Source organism: Pseudophryne corroboree, chromosome 6 (genome assembly GCF_028390025.1).
Source record: "Pseudophryne corroboree isolate aPseCor3 chromosome 6, aPseCor3.hap2, whole genome shotgun sequence".
NCBI lineage: Eukaryota > Metazoa > Chordata > Amphibia > Anura > Myobatrachidae > Pseudophryne > Pseudophryne corroboree.
Window position 1 is genome coordinate 492,630,645 of NC_086449.1, and position 16,328 is coordinate 492,646,972.

Here is a 16,328-nt window from a genome sequence, read left to right on the forward strand (position 1 = left end):
CGCCACTCTTTTCCTGGCTCATCTCTTTTCAATTTTTCTGTTAGTGAGCTTGTAGATGATTCCATTCTGTTCATACTATGGGTACCTTGGTGTGCATGCATGTCTGAGTATAGGGGTGGGGTATAGTGTGCAGGTGCTGTTGCTGAAATGACAGGCAGTGAGTTTAACACTGGTTGTGGTGCTATTGGGTACTCTGGTACAATGGGGAAATCATTTTCCTCATCTCTTCTTCTATTTTCTGCTTCTAATTCTTTTGCTACAGTGATCCAGATGGATACTTGATCTCTACAATTATGCTTAATTATCCAACTCTTGTTACAGGAGGCACATTTTTCCCATTTCTCTAAGTCTAGTGTCCCTTCTGACGGAAAACCTGCTCTTTTGAAAATTTTTACTTATTCCTTTCAGAGCTTTCCTCCCCTCCCTGTTACTAACAATATCCACGGGTTTGTCGGGCCCTGACATCTTTACAGACCGCGCTCCCATGCCTGGGTGAGCGTGCGCGGAACCCCTCCTGATGTGGTATTTTAGTGACCCCTTATGAGGGAATTAAAATCTCCTTTCAGAGCCTTCCTCCCCTCCCTGTTACTAACAATATCCACGGGTTTGTCGGGCCCTGACATCTTTATAGACCGCGCTCCCATGCCTGGGTGTGTGTGCGCGGAACCCCTCCTGATGTGGTATTTTAGTAACCCCTTATGAGGGAAATAAAATCTCCTTGTGAGATGCTGACTCTGAAGAATCTCTTCTATCCTTGTACCTAAAGAGCTCCTTAAATCCGTCTGTGGACAAATGACTGGGGTTGTAGTGTTGCCCCTTCCTCCCTGTATTGGTGGAAAATCTATTAGTACTGCTCCCCAAGTGAGACCTGCATAATAGATTATTTCTTCTGGATCACTGAGATGCGTCCCTAATATTATTGTTAAGTCACTCCAAGGGTCTATCCCCCTGCCTATATAGACTCCTGCTTGTACCAGTACCCCTGTTGTTCCTTGTGTTTCCTTTCAGACAGTAGCTGTTCTTTATTACTGACCCAATCCTACCCCTTAACTGTCTTGCATAGGGACATACAATATATACAGTACAATGTGTGTAGGAGAATCTAGTTGCTGACACTGGTTCCATTATTTAGCAGACACCCGACTCCCCCCCACCTTTTCAAAAGCATATTGACAGAGTACATACAACAGTGCAAGGATCCCAAAACAAGGATGACAATAAGTGCTATATCTGACACTCTCGACCACCTCTTATATCTGGTTTTTCTGTTTTCTGGATACCCTCTTACTGCTATGTCTGTTATCTGTGTGCACGGCAGCTGTTTGAGGCTGTACAGGCAAATGGGTCTTAGACCTGGGATTATGTGGTTCCTAGGCCAATAGGTTATGATGTTTAGACCAATCATTCTCAATGTAATGTTCCAACAATTCCCTTTTTTTAAATGACAACCTATTGTACAATAAAATTCATCATCATTTTCCACATAACCAAATGAGACTTCAGTGCTTGTAATTGCCACCAATCTCGGTGCTACGGACCCTTTGTATCTTCTTTACACAACAACACAGGTACAAGATTTGCATACACCTCTTTGGTTATTTATCAATTCAAACTGTTTATCAGCATTAGAATACACCTTGGCCATACGCCACCTTTTAAAAATGTAAAAGTTTCCTGGAAATTTGATTAATTCCCCCTGTACACTTGTGACAAATTAGCTGAAGATATTTACCCACAATTTAACAATATGACATACATGTATGGTACCTTAAAAAAAAAAATTTCTGACTGACACTGGGCTCTTTAAGATATTCTCTGATCTTCCCAACTGGACTTCCCCAGATCCATTCAAGAAGCGCTGAGTCAAGTGAGCAGGTAGAAATCTACACATTAAATCTCACTTACCGTTTTTTTTATCAGCGGTTCCTGAAAGATCAGAGGATTTGTTGCCAGTGGAGGAGATGCTGGAAAATCCCCGGACGATGCTCCCAAAAATGTTAGGGTATTTTAACCTGTTCAGGTCTGGTCTATTAACTCTCTTCAGTAATCAGTCAGAATTCTGTTCCTTTAGCAACGGGCTGGAGGTCAGTGAATGAAAAGATGACACAGGATTATGTGTAACCTAAACAGACCATAGCTGACCTGCTTTAGGGGCCGTTATAGGTTTATTTTTATAGCTTAAACACAAAGGAATCATGCTTGCCAATACATTTAGCCAATCAGAATACACCATGTATGTCTCAGAACCTGAAATACATCAATTGTCATACAAGGTTCTAATTAGCAATTAGAACATTCTTGAATATAGTTTATTGCTTTGTGATTATCAGTCTCTCGGACATATGCTGAAAAAATTCTTCCCGATCTTCCTGACTAGCCTTGGACACATCGGATACATCTGGCGTTGCATGTCCTTGAACAAGTCATGCTTTAAACAAGATATTCGGAGTATATAGTTTTCTGAATATCTGTACAATATATTTAAGGATACATGAACACATTTTGTGATTAACAGTAAATATCTTAATCAATGCGAAAAAGCGTGAATCAATATATTTGCTATACTGCGGAAGCTCCTACACCATCACCATCTTTACTGAATTAGGACTTTTATCAATAAAAAAAACAAAACACGATGATGAATTAGAACCAAAACATGGGGGTCGGGGCACATCTCACATAAATATTTATAAAATTTAATGAAATGTACTCAGTGCTTGTGCTGTCAGTCCTTTAGTGAGTATACTGGCAATATTTTGCTCACTCATGATATTGGGCCTAATTCAGAGCTGATCGTAGATGGGCGGGTGCGTGTGATGTCACACAGCAGCCCCAACGGTCCGGACATGCCTCCGGCATTTTAACGCAGTTGGTACGCCCCCTCCTGCCTCTGCCTGTCCATCAGGCAGAGGTGATCGCACCAGTGATAGCATCTCACTAGGCTCCTGGGGTGCGCACGTGCAGCACGGCCACTGCGCTTGCGCACTCCACAAAGTAATTCAGACTGTGATCGCTGCCGCTGCAGCAATGCAGTCTGAATTATCCCCATGGTTCACTGTAATGAACTCATTCTCAGCAAGTACTCTAATAAATAATGTTTGATAGAAATGTGGATTGCTGCATGTTTGTGGAACTGCAAGGCCAGTGAATAAGTTGCAGCTATTGCAAGTGCAGACTGAATGCTGAGGAATCCTGCTCTGGATGTAAGAAGTGTTCAGCCTTGTTTGTGAATCAGATTTGTAACTGAGAATTATCAGCATTACCTGGATCAGTTCTAGAAATACACGTCTCCCATCCAGGAATTAAAAGGTCAAGAGAGTCCAAATAGAGTCAGACAGCTACACTGGTACATACAGTAAATGTGTAGACTGAATAAGTAATTTTCTTTGTGAATGTGAGCTAGATGCATGGAGAATATGGCTCCTCAGATCTTTTACATTCCGTTAATCAGACTAAGGTACTTTTTAGTTAGGGGATATAGTTGGCATACCGACGTACGGATCCCAGCAGTGATAATACTGGCGCTGGAATCCTGACAGCTATCAGAATGCAGAATCCGGAAATCTGACAGACAGAATTAAGAAAGAATGGTGTTTTAAAAGAGGAGGGGCCCAGAGTGTAGACTCCGGGTAGGACCCCTCCTCTCCACAGCGCAGTATGCTCTGGCATTGTGTTTAAGTCTACTGAGCATGAGCAGGTCTCTGGAAAAATGGCATCTGCCATGTTCCAAAAACTAATTTCACTACTTTGCATGCGCTGTGGTCATTTTGGCATTGATTGTTGACACGGATGCAGTGCCTGACGCGAGACTCTGGAAAAGTAAGCTTTAAAACATGGGTGCAGTGTGTGCGATGTGGCCCCAATACTACACACATTGCACTTATTACAGATACGCCAATGCCCAAACGTAAGTATGCTGGGGAGGGTTGGGCTGCAGGGGGAGGGTTAGGGTTAGGCTGTGGGAGGGGAGGGTTTGCTAACAAATTTGCTGCTGCGATCAGATCTGAATTAGGCCTCAAGTACAGAGGTGAGAAACACCTACATCATTAAATATATATTATATATATATATATATACACAGCGTTTCCTGGCATGCAGCGGCACTCAGGGACTGATGCAAGCAATGATTAAGCAGAAGGTGTTTATTCCATGGTGAAAAAAAATGGTCCAACGTTTCGGGGTGCAACCACCCCTTTGTCAAGGTGAACAACAAAAGTGAAAGCATAATACAAAGTGATTACCTTTATACGTGAGAAGAGTGAGGAGGTCCCGCCAACGGGAGGTGCAGCAGCGTTTCCGGGGACAGGAATGCTATTCCTTCCCTGCTTGTGTGCGTGCAGAACGTGGTGCGTCAGCTCCGGTCACGTGTTCCGGCATCGCATCTCAAGGCGTCCTGGTTCCCATGGTAACTGTCCGTGTGACTGTTATACAATGACAGCCTGTACGGAAAACCAGAGAACTGACAGGGTGCCATGGTGCGGTGGACACGGTCCGTGCTGGATGGGTGAACATGTGCAAATAAAATCAATATATACAAACTACATAAAATACACAGTATACACATTTATGTATTTAAAGTAAGTGTAACAATCAGTATTGAGGCTCGCTTATTGCACTCGTATACTGAAGTGGCTGAGTCGCAACTGGCATATTACTCCTGGTTTAAACAACATCTGGTATTGCATTTAAAATTTGCACTAATCTCCTACTGTGCTGCAGCTCATAATGCACACCTGGGGCCAGTGCGTACCCTATCCGGTGTCTGCCCCATATGGGCAGAAACCAGAGGCGCACGCTGCCGGGCACAAGTATGTGCCGGGGCATGGTGGACTGCAATCATTCCTGTATCTTAAAGTAATATATCTATGACTGAAAGAATAGCATTACTTGAAACTATCAAAATACATTCCACGGCATTTTGTCATTGAGTCCTTTGGGCTTAATGGTTGCCAGATTGTAGATCCATCTCGCCTCCAATCTCAACAAGTCACCTGCTCTGTCTCCACCCCTCAATTTTTTGGGGCATTGATCAATGATCTGGAATCGTAGATCGTTCATAGAGTGTCCACGGTCGGCATAGTGCCGGGCTACCGGCTGTTCTGATGGTTTGCCTGATAGTGCAATTTTGACCGCGGATCTGTGTAGTGCCAGACGCTCTCGGGCATTTCGGATAGTCTTGCCCACATATTGCAGCCCACAGGGGCAGGTGATTAGATACACTATAAAAGTGCTAGTGCAGGTGAGTATGTGCCTAATGTCATATGTTTTCCCTGTACTGCAGGATACGAACATAGAGCCGGGGTTCATAAATTTACAAGTCTCACATCCTAGACATTTGTAACATCCAGGGGATCTGGAGAGGAACGTAGTTGGTTCCGGTTTGTCGAAACCTGTGATGTCCGAGTGGACGACCCAATCCTTGATGCTCTTACCCCTGGTATGACAGACCATGGGTTTCTTCCTGTGTAACGATGATAGTGACTTGTCAGTTGTAATAATGGGCCATAATGCTTGTAAGGCCCTGGGCACTACTGGACTGGCTGTGTTGTATTTCGTGACGAATGGTAGAATATGAGTGTCCTTTTTAGTTTTCTGGCATAAATGCCCCAAAAAATTGAGGGGTGGAGACAGAGCAGGTGACTTGTTGAGATTGGAGGCGAGATGGATCTACAATCTGGCAACCATTAAGCCCAAAGGACTCAATGACAAAATGCCGTGGAATGTATTTTGATAGTTTCAAGTAATGCTATTCTTTCAGTCATAGATATATTACTTTAAGATACAGGAATGATTGCAGTCCACCATGCCCCGGCACATACTTGTGCCCGGCAGCGTGCGCCTCTGGTTTCTGCCCATATGGGGCAGACACCGGATAGGGTACGCACTGGCCCCAGGTGTGCATTATGAGCTGCAGCACAGTAGGAGATTAGTGCAAATTTTAAATGCAATACCAGATGTTGTTTAAACCAGGAGTAATATGCCAGTTGCGACTCAGCCACTTCAGTATACGAGTGCAATAAGCGAGCCTCAATACTGATTGTTACACTTACTTTAAATACATAAATGTGTATACTGTGTATTTTATGTAGTTTGTATATATTGATTTTATTTGCACATGTTCACCCATCCAGCACGGACCGTGTCCACCGCACCATGGCACCCTGTCAGTTCTCTGGTTTTCCGTACAGGCTGTCATTGTATAACAGTCACACGGACAGTTACCATGGGAACCAGGACGCCTTGAGATGCGATGCCGGAACACGTGACCGGAGCTGACGCACCACGTTCTGCACGCACACAAGCAGGGAAGGAATAGCATTCCTGTCCCCGGAAACGCTGCTGCACCTCCCGTTGGCGGGACCTCCTCACTCTTCTCACGTATAAAGGTAATCACTTTGTATTATGCTTTCACTTTTGTTGTTCACCTTGACAAAGGGGTGGTTGCACCCCGAAACGTTGGACCATTTTTTTTCACCATGGAATAAACACCTTCTGCTTAATCATTGCTTGCATCAGTCCCTGAGTGCCGCTGCATGCCAGGAAACGCTGTGTGTACTACATATCCCAGAAGGCACCGGGGCGTCTACAACCACGAGGGGTGAGTGCCAATCCATTGGTATACATATATATATATATATATATAAAAGAAAAGGGGGTGTCTTAAGGGAGCTTAATCAAGGTATTATCTTCCAGGATTTGACCACAGTTCACTTAAAAAACTCCAATGTATTTGTATAAAAGTGTTAGACAGTGAATCACATTGAATAACAAATGGCTGACATATTTAAAATACAGACATCAGAAATAAAACAATATAGGGGGTCATTCCGAGTTGTTCGCTCGTTATATTTTTCTCGCAACGGAGTGATTAGTCGCTAATGCGCATGCGCAATGTCCGCAGTGCAAAGATGTTAGCATGTGCAAAGCTGCTAAAAGCAGCTTGCGAGCGAACAACTCGGAATGAGGGCCATAATGCGGACAGTTTGTTAATCCGAAGATGCTCTCTTAATTAATACATATCCGATGCTCTCATATCCGAACCAAAATCCAACACGTTTCGTACAACTGGACTTCATCAGGGGCTCATTATCAACAAGGTCGGAAGAACATAAAAGAATGGATGACCGATATATGATCGAATTTGTCCCTCAAAAAATATCAATAAAAAACGCTTGCAGTAATGGATGTAATTAAAAGTGCGCTGAATTTACAGCTAAAATGAATGTGCCAACTCAGTGAGGCAAACAATAACACTATAGTGCTGAATTCACTACAAGCCACAATGTCGTTTATGCAGATAATGATCAGCAGGAAGAGTGGCTTCTCCTAGTCAGCAGTCTATATATACATACACACACTCACTACACCTGCTACAGAAAGGGGTGTTACAGTTATTATTGATGTTCTTATGTCTTGATCATTATAGATATTATTGTGCCTTATTCATTTTCGATATTTTCCTACCTCAATTTCTACTGTTGTTTTCCATGTCATATCTAATATTTACATTCTTCTGTAAATCTTTATTCTTATATTTGCTTCTAATATTCATTGTGTTATATAAAGCTGAAAACTTGCGACCCTTTCCTACACCAGTGGTTAATAAATGTACAGTAGTGGTTTCAGCAGAATACCCTGTGTGTTCCGTGTTTGCTAACTATTAGGGTTATTAGGTGGCTGGGCAGAGGTTTCCTGAATCAGTCTCTGGTGTATGAAGGCCTGTCCCTTACCCTGTGGCCTATTAAGATTCAGGTGGAGGCATTGGCAGAAGTCAAGAAAATGAAAGGTGGGGGACAGGGGCATAACTAGAACTTTGATGGCCCCATAGCAAAATCTTGAAATGGGCCATCCTGCCCCACGTCATTGTCACCCTTAGAGGACCAGGTGATAGAGAGTGACAGCAAGGGTGTCAGGGTTCAAAAGAGAAAGAGAGAAAGGATCAAGAAAGAGAGGGAGAGAGAGGGGTCAGAGAGAGAGAGAAAAAAAGGGGTGAGAGGAGAAGAGAGAGAAGGCATCAGGGAGAGAGAAAGGGCATTAGAGGGAGAGAGAGAAAAAAGAGAGAGGGCAAAAACAGAGAGAGAAAGATCAGTCAGGAAGAGAGAGAAAAAGGGGTGAGAGGGGAAGAGAGAGAGGATGTCAGAGGGAGAGAGAGTGTCAGGCAGGGAGGGAGATCAAAAGAGAAGGGGAGCAAGAGAGAGTGAGAGTGTCATGAAGAGACAGACAGGGAGAGAGAGAATGAGAGAGAGAGAGAGAGAGAGAGTCAGGGAGAGAGAGACACACACTAACAGGGAGGGAAAGAGAGACAGTTCCAGGCAGAGAGAAATAATGTCAGAGAGAGGGAGAGAGCGACAGTGTCACGGAGAGTGTGTGTCAGGAAGGGAGAGAGGGAGGGAGAGAAACAGTGCCAGGGAGAGAGACAGTGTAAAGGCATGAGAGAGGGAGAGACAGTGTTAGATAGAGAAAGAATGAGAGGGAGAAAGATACAGAGTGTGAGAGAAATGAAGAGAGAGAGACAATGTCAGGGAGATAGAGAGGGAGACAGTGTCACAGAGAGAGATTGTCAGGGAGAGTGTCAGGAAGGGGGTGAGGGAGAGAGAGACAGTGTGAGAGAGAGTGTCAAGGAAAGAGTTGGGTAGAGATAGAGATGGGAGCGAGCAGGAGATACATTACCTGCTACAGCGGGGTTATGGTGCGTAGTCACGCGCTGTAGTTATTAAAAGAAAAAAAGGAATAAAACACAAGACAAAATTAGTACAAACTTAATACTGCATAGGAGACCATAAATAGGTTGAACTCGATGGACAAATTGTCTTTTTTCAACCTTAGATACTATGTTACCATGTAGAGGTCTCTGGTGGGGGTGGGACTTCACAGCATTAGGCCCCACCCCTAAATTATTGCTGCTCTGCTGATGTGCTGCTGGTGCTCAATGTCAGCCAGGTAGAGCCCCCCCCCCCCGCCACATCCTCCATGCGGCTGCAGGGAGGTGCTATCAGCGGTGGACGTTCACCCATGGACAGAGTTGAAAGGAGAGCGGTGGGCTTCAGAGCCCCCCCCCCATGACTGGGTGCAGTAGGGGCAGTGGGCCCTGGAAATAGCTGGGACCAGTGGTGGATCCAGGGGATGGGGGCACCCAGGAACGTGCCCCTCCCCCCCCCCCCCCCCTGGCATTTAGAGGAAAAAAAATTATTTCAGTTTAGCTGCACGGTGATTATATGGATGAGGCTGATGTGGTCAAGTAAACCCTCCCACGTGCAGCTATGTTTGCCCAGAGCCCAAGTGTGGAGTGAGCGGGTTATGTGCCCTGGCTTCGTGATGGTCCCTTACAGCAGTGCCAGTTCCAGCTCCTGGCAATGTCGCACATCTGCTGTAATGAGGACGCGACATTGCCACAGCCTGACAGAGGAGCCGGGAGAAGAAAGCAGGCTTTGCTGCTGTGAGGTGGGTGGACATCGGGGGACGGGGACAGGTGGATGCCGGAACGGGACGGGGGACAGAGGGCACTATATACAAAACACACTGGCAGAACCTGAGAGGTCTATAACAAAAAACAGAAAAGGAGGAGCACTATAAGAAAAAAACAAAAGCAGGTGAACCACTCCAACAAAAATGAGGACTATAATAAAAATAATTACAGAAGGGGATGCTGAAAAACAGACACTTGTCTTGTGCCCTACCAGGCCTATCCCTGCACACTTGCCCTATCTCCTACCAGGCCTGTTACCACACACTTGCCCTATCCCCTACCAGGCCTGGTCCTGCACACTTGCCCTGTCCCCACACACTCACCCTGTCCCCTACCAGACATGTTCCCACACACTCACCCTATCCCCTACCAGGCCTGTCCCTGCACACTTGCCCTGTCCCCGCACACTCACCCTGTCCCCTACCAGGCATGTTCCCACACACTCACCCTGTCCCCTACCAGGCCTGTCCCTGCACACTTGCACTGTCCCCGCACACTCACCATGTCCCCTACCAAGCCTGTCTCCGTACACTCAGCCTGTCATCGCACACTCACCCTGTCCCCTACCAGGCCTGTCCCCGCACACTCACCCTGTCCCCTACCAGGCCTGTCCCCGCACAATTGCCCTGTCCCCGCACACTCACCCTGTCCCCTACCAGACCTGTATCTGCACTCTCACTTTGTCCCCTACCAGGCCTGTCCCCGCTCCCTCACCCTGTCCCCGAACTCTCACCCTGTCACCCACTGCCCTTGTACTTTATGCCCCCAGCGTGATGAAAATGAGGGCATGACTCATGGGTATGGCATGTGATGTTAGTGTATTAGAATGCTTAATATTTGTAGACACTCCCTTACTAATAAGTGTAAGCCTGAATCTGTAGTGATGGTCCCTGGGACCAGGGGGATGCTGGGAAGTGGGTGGTCCAGTGTGCAGTGTGCCTGGAGTTGGTGATGGAATAAAACAGCACAGCAGTGAACTCACATGTCTCTGTGTCCTTATGACTGGATTTACAAACATATGAACAAAACATGGTGTCAGAAGAAGTTTAACTTGGACTGCTAGTGCTCTCAGAGTGTGAAAGATTCCTGCATCAGTCTGTAAGGCTGTGATACTCAATGTCTGCAAACCTGCCGTGTGCTTCTCTCTTCAAACAGTGAGTAACCATGTCATGGATAAAGTGGCTCCTCCAACCGGCATGCTGATGTCTGGTAACTTGTCTAAAAACTGGAAAAGATGTAAGCAAAGGTTTAATATATATCTTGCTGCATGTGGAGCTGATACAGAGGCTAACAAAACTAAGGCATCCATTTTCCTCCATGTGAGGATGTGCTGGACATTTATAATAGTTTTCATATGGTGCTATCTTCTATAATGCAAAAATTTCAAGAATACTTTGTGCCAAGGAAAAATGGGACATATGAAAGATATGTTTTTCATATGTGATCAGAAGACTGTAGATGGATTTGATCAGTATGTTACAGAGCTGCAATCACTCAGTAAAACTTGTGAGTTTGGTGATTTAAAGGATTCACTGATTAGAGATTGTATTGTCTGTGGAATACCTGATAATGGACTGAGAGAGACTGCTGAGAGAGCAAGACCTAACACTAGACAAGGCAGAGACTATGTGTAGATCTGCAGAAATAACTGCAGAAATAACTAGATTTCAAGCCAAAAAGTTACACAAGGACGCTGATGGTGCTGTCCATGTAGTGCAGAAAAAAGAGCCAAGCAAACCTCCATTCTCAAGAATGAAGCAGTCTAAACCACAGTCTAATAAGGAAATGTGTAGTAGATGTGGAAATGCTCACAATCCTAAAATGTGCCTGGCTTATGGTAAAACCTGCATGAAATGTGGTAGACTTAATCACTTTGCCAAATGCTGTAAAATGAAAAGTGAAACAACCAATGTGCATGCTGTTAAACAAACAGAGGAATTCTTTGTGGATTGCATTGAACTTTGCAGTGCAGATAAGAAAGAATAGATTGTCCCTTTAACTGTGAACGAGATTGTCATTCCATTTAATCTTGATACTGGCGCGCAGGTGAATTTAATATCGTTTCAAGACTATAAGACTTTTAGAGTAAAACCTAAAATTCATCCAGCCAAAGTGAAAGTTACAGGGTACACTGGGGAGGAAATTCCTGTGAAAGGTACATGCTTAGTGACACTGAAATATAAGGGACAACAGTTTAAAAAATCTCTACTGATTGTGGATAAAAATGTGCAACCGATTCTAGGATTAAGTTCCTGCGAGAAACTAAGCTTGCTAAAGAAAGTTTTTATGGTGACATCACAAGTAGAAGATGACTGCAAATCGATGTTTACAGAATACAGAGACTTGTTTGAAGGTCTAGGTTGTTTGCCTGGAGAGCATAAAATAAATATAGACACGCAAGTTTCTTCAGTGATACACCCCTGTAGAAAAGTGCCGTTTGCGCTGAGAGAAAAACTGAAACAAGAGTTAAATCTCATGGAAGCCTTGGGTGTGATACAGAAAGTTGATGAGCCTACTGAATGGGTAAGCTCCTTAGTAAATTGTTGAAAAGAAAAATGGACAACTCAGAATATGTCTAGACCCCAGAGATTTAAACAAGGCTATTAAACGAGAACACTTCAAACTACCAACCAGAGATGAAATCATGTTGCAATTTGCGGGAGCAAAATGGTTCAGTAAATTGGACGCATCTTCAGGATTCTGGCAAATGAAGCTCAAATGAAGCTCAAAGCTTTGTACATTTTTATACACCAGAAGGTCGATACAGATTTCTTCGACTACTATATGAAATATTGTCTGCTCCAGAAGTATATCACAAAAAGATACACATGATTTTTTAACATATTCCAGGTGTTGAAACAATGATGGATGATATTATTGTCTGGGGATCTACAAAGGAAGAACATGATTCTAGATTGAGACAAGTAATGGAACTTGTCAAGAAAGTGAATCTAAAGCTAAACAAGGACAAATGTGAATTTGGCATGAATACACTTACCTTTATGGGCGACGTGGTCTCGGATGAAGGTGTAAAACCAGACCCAAGGAAAATATCAGCCATAGTGAACATGGAACGTCCTAACAACAAAGACAACGTCAGAAGATTCCTAGGAATGATTACTTACATAGGAAAGTTTATTTCTCAACTCTCTGAACCAACAGCCTCTCTTAGATGGTTGTTGGACAAAGATAACGAGTGGATGTGGTCACATGAACAATAAGAAAGTTGGCAAAACTTGAAACAGATAATTACAGAGCAACCAGTGCTAAAATTATTTGATCCTGCGAAAAGAATAAGAATTTCAGCAGATGCTTCGCAATTTGGCCTAGGCTCAGTGCTGTTAAAGAACATGAGAAAACACGGCAACCAGTAATCTATGCATCAAGAGCACTGACAAGTGCTGAAACAAGGTATGCTCAGATAGAAAAAGAACTTCTAGCAATCACATATGCATGTGAGCGATTTTATCAGTTTGTGTATGGTCAAACATTTACAGTGGAAACTGACCACAAGCCATTAGTAGCTATCATGACTAAATCATTACATGACTGTCCCATGAGAATTCAACGAATGCTTATCAGACTACAGAAATATGATGTACACTTGCTGTACTGTCCCGGCAAATACTGTACATGGACATTGCTAATACACTTTCTCGTGCTGTGGACAAAAGTGAAGGTTCCAAAAGTCTGATGGATGAAGAGATAGAAGCCTATGTTAATTTGATCGTAGCTTCTCTACCAGTGTCTCTTGCAAGACAAGAACAGATTAGGAAAGAAACTGAGACAGATGACACAATGAAAGTGTTGAAAGATATCATTCTGAAAGGTTGGCCAGCAGAAACACATGCGTGCCCGCTGTCTATCCATGATTATTGGATGTACCGCAGTGACCTTACAGTTGTCGATGGTATTATTTACAAAGGCAATAGGTTTGTCATACCTGCACGACTAAGAAAAACTATGCTGTGCAAGATACATGAAGGCCACTTAGGAGAAGAAAAATGTAAGCGGAGAGCGCCTTAAGTTATGTATTGGCCAAGAATGAACCAAGACATAGCACAGACTACAGCTACATGTGAATTATGTCTTACGTATAGACCGAAACAACAAGTCGAGCCACTGAGTCCTCACCCAGTGCCAGAGAGACCGTACCAGAAAGTTGGTGCAGATTTGTTTTATTGTAATGGGAAAACGTACATTGTCATGACTTATTATTACTCTAACTACACTGAGGTGAAGACACTACATACAACTACTAGTAAAGCCGTAATCAATTGCATGAAGTCAATCTTTGCAAGGCATGGTGTTCCTATGGAAGTGTTCATTGACAATGGTCCTCAGTTTTCGAGTGCTGAATTTAGACAATTTGCTGATGAGTGGGAATTTGTCCATACTACGTCAAGTCCCCACTATCCACGCTCAAATGGGTTGGTGGAAAGTTCAGTAAAAACTGTAAAGATTCTCATGAAAAAAGCTCAAGAAGGTAAAGAAGATTTCTACAAAAGTCTTTTAATCTACCACAGTACACCTTTACAGAATGGACTTTCTCCTGCATAAATGCTGATGGGAAGGAGGATTAGAGCAAATATCCCGATATATGATGAACTGCTTAATACACATAACTCAGCGTTGGTCAGACTGAGTAAGGAACGTCAACAGGCGAAACAGAAACTGTTCCATGACAGGCGAGCAAAAAGCTTATCTGATCTAAAATCGGGTGACCAAGTCCATCTCAGGGATCACGAGAAAGGTATTTGGGTGCAGAAAGGTATTGTGCAAGCACAAGTAGCACCAAGATCTTATACTATATGTACAGAGCGTGGAACGGAAGTAAGAAGAAATCAGGTGGATTTAAGATCTCAACCTAACCATAATGAAGACAACATGACTGAAGAATACCCTTCATCTGACATGTATGATGATCCTGATAATGGTGAACAAACCACGATTCTAGAAAGGTCCAACATGGTCGATTAAACACAGACTGTGTATGAAAGACCCAAAAGGGAAATACACAGACCTGAGAGACTCATTGAAACGTGTTAGATGATGTTCTTAATATGACGTTGTTAATTGTTGCATTGAAGCGTACAGGGCTTATCTTTAAAGAAAAGAGGATGTGATGTTAGTGTATTAGAATGGTTAATATTTGTAGACACTCCCTTACTAATCTGTGTAAGCCTGAATAATCAGTGATGGTCCCTGGGACTAGGGGGATGCTGGGAAGTGGGTGGTCCAGTGTGCAGTGTGCCTGGAGTTGGTGATGGAATAAAACAGCACAGCAGTGAACTCACATGTCTCTGTGTCCTTATGACTGGATTTACAAACATATGAACAAAACATGACATTCTCTGTGAGGCCAAACCCCTTGTTACAAAGCCACACACCCTTTCACAGGAGCACATGTGCCGAACCCCCCCTTCCTTTCCCTATTGTAGTACCCCCCCCCCCCCTGTCATTTTGTGCTGGATCCGCCCCTGGCTGGGACCTTATAGCAGCTGCAACCCGTGCACCCACGGTAGTTACGCCATGGGTGAGGGAAGCATTTGTTACATTACCACCACTACTACATGGCACTGCAGTCTAGATAGGTATGAAAGGGGTGATACGTGAATACGTTTTGCATGCACAGAACACAGACAATGTCTTTCTAAAGATTAAGTTGTTTGCTTGTGGACTTGGGAAATACATGAAATTATCATTCATTATGCTGCCTAACATTACCTATGCAAACCGCAATTTGTATAATGTAGAACCACTTGTTCCACATGCACAGCACAGTTGTTACCTAGCTTGATTTGCACCCTAACCTAACACTGTAAAATGCTTGCTTACTTTATACGCTGTAGGGAACTTGGGAGGGTGGAGCTGGGCTCTGATATCATCAAGCCCCACTAAGAGGATGCGATTCACATAGTTTTAGCCCCTCCTCACAGATACGGGAATGCCTGTGATTATTTTTGCATCCTGCCCACTTTACTAGGGTGCGGAAGGGGCTTCCCCAAAAATTGGAAGGTGCACTCAATTTCCAGGAGAGTAGGCAAGTATGACTACTTCTTACTTTTGTGTTGAGGCCAATATGAAGTACAGTATTTATTTGTGTAGTTCCACTGACTAGAAAACAGAGAACAGCGATGTAATTGAAGCCAAAAGGTTTTTAGGTAATTGTAGATTAATACATGTGCAGTGGATTGTTTGTTAACTGGCAACTTTTATTTTTATTTACAGCTTGCTCCTTGCATTTTAGCTATGACTTGATATAATTGTTTATTTTCATGGCTTTATGATATGACAGCTCTATGCATTGGATACAACTGACGTCAAAGTACAGATTTATAGCCACACACTGTGTTAACAAAAACAAACTCCTCTGAGGCTGGCACATTCGAAGGGACAGTCTTGCTTGCAGTTTGCAGCAACCACCACGCCCCAGATGCGGGTTTCTGATTTACCAACCTGCGGTGAAGGCTGAAATCTGAAACCATATTAGGGTTCTGGAGGGTTACAAGCCACTAAACCACATGGTGACAAGCAAAAATAGCTGTTTTATCCTTTCTGACAGACAAGATCAGGCTTTTTTAGTTTTTAACTATTTCAACTATTCATTTATTTGACAAATTGCCAGTTTGTATTCCTGCAATTTGCTAAAATCACAAATGCAGTTTGAGACCTTGCAGTGATGATATCATTTGATGTACGGTTTTGCTTCTGGTAAATCGCATGGTTTACAAACTGCACATAAAAATAACCTGAAAATCTGTGGTTTAGCAAAATGGCACTTTAGTAAATCCTAGTATGAGTGTATGAATGCATAGCTAAGAACCACAGAAGGAAAATTGAAAGAAAAAGCAAAACTCAT